The following is a 6,748-nucleotide window of genomic DNA, read 5'->3' on the forward strand; positions in this document are numbered from 1 at the left end:
TTGAGTCCGGTTTCAAGGGGACAATCAAATGACCAAGAGAGAATTCCCCAGATGCCACTTGTTACTAGGGGATGCATCTGAACTTCTGTAGAAGTCATTGAAATCTACCACCTAGGATAATATTTGGTAGCCCGGTCCCCTAACTCCTATGACCGAGGACATCGAGTCATTGCTACTCAAGGAGTATAGTTGTTAACAACTTATCTATTAGAGTTTTTGTATCATCCTATCATCTTTTTTAACAGAACCAAAGAATGAATGGGTATGTCAGGTCTTATTTTATAAGACAACTCATTTAATATACTCTGGTCTTTTAAACCAAATCAAGAATCTTGCTTGTTAAAGTGATCGTCTTCTTTTATGTGATTTTCTTTTAATTAGGGTGCATTATCATACTATAAGGTTACCATAAACCTCCAGTCCAATCATCGTCGTACTAATATATCGTGCATATCTGATAGTACCATTACGATGATAAAGATATTGGTTTTTCAGAAAGAAACCCAGACAATATTTAAAAATTCAAATATCTCGTGCCTTAAGCTGAAAAATATCAAAGCCATTCCAAATACAGAAAAGAATGACCTGACGTACGTACCACCAAAGGCAACGTAGTCAAAGCCTTTTTTTTATATTGGTTCAAAGAAAAAACTCAGTTGCGAATATGCAAATGCAAAATACTTGTTTTACTTTTCGAGACATTGAAAAATGCAAGCTTGAAATCTCGCATGTGAAATCTATCAAAAATTGATTTCGACAAGGATGTACAAATCTGTGTCTTTAAATACATACTAGCGTAATTCAAAGCAGACACGAGTACGCAAAAACTGTGTACTTTATAAAAATTATATATGTATATAAAATACATATATATTAAAGCATAAGTCTGTGCATATTATAGCGTGACGACAAGGTAAATGGCGTAAAACAAGGCTCGATGTGTGAAACCACACATTAAGCTAAATAAATTGGGTAAGCGAGACCCAATATACGAAACCATATATTGGGCTAAGTAAATTGCGTAAAGCAGGAGTCTATGTACATTATAGTGCGGTGACAAAGTAAATGACATAAAGCAGGGCTCGATGCATGAAACCACACACCGATCTAAATAAATTACAAAAAGCGGGAGCCTATGCATATTATAACACGACGATAAAGTAAATGACATAATTTAAAATGAACAAGAATACGCAAAACTGCATCCTTGAGTTAAAAGCATATATATATATATATATATATATATATATATATATATATATATATATATATATATATATATATATATATATGCTTTTAACGTAAATATAATACCTATAAGTTAGAAGTATTCTGATATTGTTCTCGTATACAACTTTCTCGTACCTCAGAGATGGTCCGAATCTTTGACAATTTCGAGCATAGATTCGTAAAGGCTCATTCCTCGATAAGCATGTCTCGTCCATTGTACCGATGTGGAATGCTAAAAAAAAAGATTTTATCATGCTACATAAAGAATGATGTTAAAACCTTATTTTAGAGGATGAGACGACGATTGCATTGCAAAGGTCGAATTCAAACCCAGTTTGAACCCTCTGGACCAAGTCGGGCTCGGTACAATAAGTCAATCGGCTTCGCTAGCAAGCTGAGTTGGGCAAAACGAGGCATAAAAAGTTGGGTTTGATTCGACAAGGAATCAAGTTGATATTTGGTGTGCACTAGTCAGCCCGGGGTATTGGACCAACCCGAGTTGTGCTTAGTGATAGCCGAGTTTCGCTCGGCTTGACCATGCTCAAGACAACAACAACATTAGGAGCTGCTATTGTTCAAACACAACTAGAAAATGGGATAGAGGGACAAAGGGCTTGACTATTGCGCTGAGCAAGGCGTGGGCCCCAAACCAAACAGAACTGAGGCTAGGCTCGGTCCTTCTATAGAGAGAACCGAGCTAGGCTCGGTTCAAACCAAGCTGGGCTCGGTTCAAACCAAGCTTAGCTTGGTAAATAGGTCTAGGCAGGAAGGTGGCGCCCTCCTGCCGGAAAATGAGATTTAGGCAGGAGGGCAATGCTCTCCAATAAAAAAAAATGAGGCAGACAGGAGGGCGGCACCCTCTTGCCGAAAGAATCGAAGCAGGCAGGAGGGCAGTGCCACACTCTTCCTCCGTCTCTCTCTCCCATGCCGGGGTCCTCCCAACCCAACTTCCTCCTGTCTCTCTTTCCCACTAAGTTCTCACTCCCTCTCTCTCTATTTCGTCGACAAGAGGGCGGTGCCCTCCTGCCTATTGCGATTTCTCCTGTAGGAGGGTGCCGCCTTCATGCCTGTTTCATTTTCTCTGGTAGGAGGGCGCCCACCCTCCTGCCTATTAAAATTTCTCCGGCAGGAGGGTGCCACCCTCCTGCCTATTACAATTTCTTCTGCAAGAGACAGCACCTACTTGACATGAATGATACGACCGGGTCTCACCCTGGCCTACAGAACCAGGCTGACCCAGTAGCCCAAAAAGATGGTCTAATCCTTGGCTCAAAAGATTTCAAAATAGAATTAAATTTTAAATTACAGGATAAAGAAAAATACGAAAGCTGCCCAATTTAGCAGCTGCTTACAGAAAGCTACCCATCTTTCTAGTTATTACATTCAACTGGATGCTTTTTATTAATGAATTCAAATTCTCACCCTGAGGAACAAATTACCTTCTTTGTGCCCAAATAACGTAACCCATCATATGATGTTTTCTTAGAAGAAACTTTCAGCAAATTTTCGTCATTTATTTGATTAAACATTGATCAACTAAGTGATATTAGGACCAATGATATCAAAAGAAGAATAAAAAACAGGGTGGTTAGATGTAATAATCAAAACATTGAGTGCTTTTATAAATAGCTGATAACTTGGGCAGCCTTCGGGGATGATGCCACATGCCTAGTAATTAATAAATAATGTGGGACCGAGTTGATAATTTGTCTTGGTGACTAATGCCACAATCATCGCTGACATTTTATATTTATAATGATCATGATTTTATCACAATAAGTTCAGAAATAATTGAACCCTAATAATTAGGGGTTGCAATCGTGTCGGGTTGGCGGGTCGATCGACACGGGTTGGCGGGTCAGCATACCTCAACCCGAACCCGACCCGTTTATTAAATGGGTCGGCTGTGGCAAACACGAACCCGACCTGTTTAATAAATGGGTAACCCGACACGACCCGCCAACCCATTTCATAAATGGGTTGGGTCGGGTAAACGGGTTCTCAGGTTCGCGGGTCGGGTTGACGGGTCGGGTTGGTGGGTCGACGGGTTGGCGGGTTGACGGGTCAGGTTGGCGGGTCGCGGGTTGGCAGACGGGTTGACCCACCCGCCTAACCCGTTTATTAAACGGGTCAGCCGGGTTGGCGGGTTGGCATACCCCCAACCCGAAACCGACCTGTTTAATAACCGGGTTACGCGGGTCGACCCGTTTATTAAACGGGTTGGCTTAAGCTCAACCTGAACCCGCCTAAGAGGCGGGTCGGGTTGGCGGGTCGTGTCAGGTTTTGCCACCCCTACTAATAATATCTTAATTAATTCCAAATTTGAATACTTCACAATCTCAATACATATTGAATATTTTTTTTTTCATTTTTCATATTTTGTTCTTTATTTTTAAATGTTTTATTATTTTTAATTTCATATTTTCCATGCTCTGATTTAACTTTGCCGGAAAATATTGATTCAAAGATTTGTGGCTAGTTGGTCAACTTGTATATTGACAAAGCATAATAATTGGTCCGTTCCCGGCATGTTTAAAGCTCGGTTCAACAGGTTTTAAGTGTGGCCCAGCCCATTTACTAACGGGTCCAGTTTTGGCCCAATTCTTAATGGGCTTGGGTTTGAATAGAAGCCCATAGGCATGTTTAAAGCTCGGTTCAACAGGTTTTAAGTGTGCCCCAGCCCATTTACTAACAGGTCCAGTTTTGGCCCAATTCTTAATGGGCTTGGGTTTGAATAGAAGCCCATAGCCCGACCTAGGTTATTTTCTAATGAAGTTCATAAATTAATTACTAGAATACCCAAATAAAAAGATAAATGTAGTATCACTATTATCCACACTGGTGATATCTCCATCATAAAATAAAAAGGCAAATGTGTTATGCAAACCCAAATATAACAAGTCACCTACCTGGTATAAATTTATAAGGTTTAATATTGTATGAAACTATGAAGCATGTGGACAACCGTGTTGAATCCTAGCAGGGTGGTCAGTGTTGGATCATTTTTTCGGATCACACAGTTTCACAATCATCATCATGATATAAAACATGATATAAATCAAGAAATATAACAGTATAGACATCATGATCAGCAAACGATCAAAACAATAACAGGGAGCAAACATGTCGGGTTCCACCATATACCAAAATCCAGACATATGCAAATGAACAAACATATGTATAGAACACAATATCAACAACAGAAACATGTTAATACTGTATGAACGGCTAAGGCGTACAAAAGTAATTCCCTTAGAGAAGATTCGCCCCCACATACAGTGCAAACAGGGTCCGACGTCCTTCTCCCAGGATACAATAGCCTCGACGATCAGACTGGTGCACTCCGACAGATCGTCCTTCGAAAACAACCTCCACGAACCGAAGTTGCAGAAAAACCCCTTTCGAGATAACTCAGGAGAGAGAGAGAGAGAGAGAGAGAGAGCAACAGGGAAAAGAAAACCGCAGAGCTCTTCTTCAGATATCAGTCCGTCTAGGATCTGTCGTAACCCCAGCCCTAACCACGCTTTTATAACCCACGAATGGTTACAAAGCGTGGAAGGAACTCGTTACGGAATCCGAGGAGATGTGACCCGTTAATGAAAATCAAAGAGTCGAGATTCGTTAAAGGAATTCGAAGAGCCATAACGGGCATAGATTCTGAGGAGTCGTGACCTGTTATCATTTCTCATAACCCGTTAAAGAATCCAAATATCCACAAAAACTTTGGGCAAAAAGGTACTTTGGTCTTAATTGGATATGGCCCTAAAGGGCCAATTACCCGAACCCGAACCGGCTCGGCTCGGCTCGGCTCGGCTCAGCACTGCACAACACGGCACGGCGGGCGGGTGCACGCGCGCGTGTGTGTGGTAGTCATCCCAACCTCTTGTTCTCAGGAACAAATGTAAGAGTTTACATGTGGGTGATAAAGCCCACAACAAATTCAAACACAATCAATATGAGACTATTCCACGTCATCAAAACCACTTTTTCCAAAAAGAAGGAAAACAACCCACGTTTCATATTTGAATTCTCTCTTCCCTTCCTTCTTACACCTAACAGTCAGCAGGTTAGACTACCTTGATAAATATATTTGCAAGGATTCAACACGGGTTGGTCCAATACCCCGATAAATAAACGGGTTAGCCGGGTTTGGGTTTGGCTTAAATGGGTTCGTGTCGTAAATGGGTCGACCCACCTAACCGTTTATTAAACGGGTCGGGTTCATGTTAGGGGTATGCCAACCCTAACCTGGCTGACCCATTTATTAAACGGGTTAGGCGGGCGGGTCAACCTGTTTACCCGAACCCGACCCGCCAACCTGCCCGCCAACCCATTATCCGACCCCGACCCACCCGCCAACCCATTTACCCGAACCCGACCCGCCAACCCGTTTACTAAATGGGTTAACCCTATGTGCCGGGTTACCCGTTTAATAAATGGGTCAGGTTCGTGTTTGCCACAGCCGACCCGTTTAATAAACAGGTCAGGTTCATGTTGAGGTATGCTGACCCACCAACCCAACCCCATTTCCACCCCTACCTTTAATATGGCTAGAATCTTAGGTGCCAACATTGTCCCTCTAGTTTGACAAGTTTCATCACGAATGGTTACAATCTAAACAATTTGGAGACTAATTTTGTGATAGGTAAAACTCCATGTCCTAACATTTTATAGCCACAAATATAGTCTACGTTTTTTTGCGTTTTCAACATGATATTATCAAATAAAAGTATGTTATTCAAATTTGGCTAGCGTATAGAAAAGCATCAAGGTCTCAAGCTGCCTCATACTAGGTCTTAAACCAATCGTTTTCCTAAGATTTAAGCATTATTGGCCGTTTTCACATGCAAAGCTGCAGATTTTGAACACTGAGAATTAAGCCCAGTGAAATGTTATATACATATTTGTTTTTGAAAGGCAAGCTGGGGTTAGGCCGACCCCTACCAGATATCTCTTAAGCCCCATGAGGCAGAGGGATTTGAACCTAGGTCTTTAGCTTGGCACAGGACCCCGCTTATCACATGGGATACCACCTCGGTGGTAATGAAATGTTATATGTGCAACATGGTTGTGTTTGAACTGGAATTTGGGTTCACTCGATCGCTCTGATAATCTTGAGTCGCTTCACCAACGGGGGGGCTTCGCTTGTCTGGTAGGAGCAGCTAGTGCATGTCACCTTGTGTTGGGACATTGCAGGTTCAAAATCAAATGGTATAGTTGTATAACTGGTAGGGGTTTGCCTAACCCAGTTTGCCTTTCAAAAAATAAAATCTTGAGTCTCTCCACATGATGTGATTTAATGAGCAGAAAGGGACTTGGTTTGAACAAAAAAAGAAGAAGGGGTTACGGTCTTAAATGAGAACATGAAGCTCGAAGGGGTTGGGTATAGTAGGATGGGACTTAGGCCGCTAGGTGGGTGGTCTAGGTTTAAATCACATGAGAATCACCCCCTTGCACAAGCCGAAGCATGGTGATTCTCCGGGGGCACTAGGTCTATGATCTTGAGGTGGGTATACCT

This window comes from Nuphar pumila, chromosome 12, assembly GCF_984573655.1.
Source record: "Nuphar pumila chromosome 12, dmNupPumi1.hap1.1, whole genome shotgun sequence".
NCBI classification, from domain to species: domain Eukaryota; kingdom Viridiplantae; phylum Streptophyta; class Magnoliopsida; order Nymphaeales; family Nymphaeaceae; genus Nuphar; species Nuphar pumila.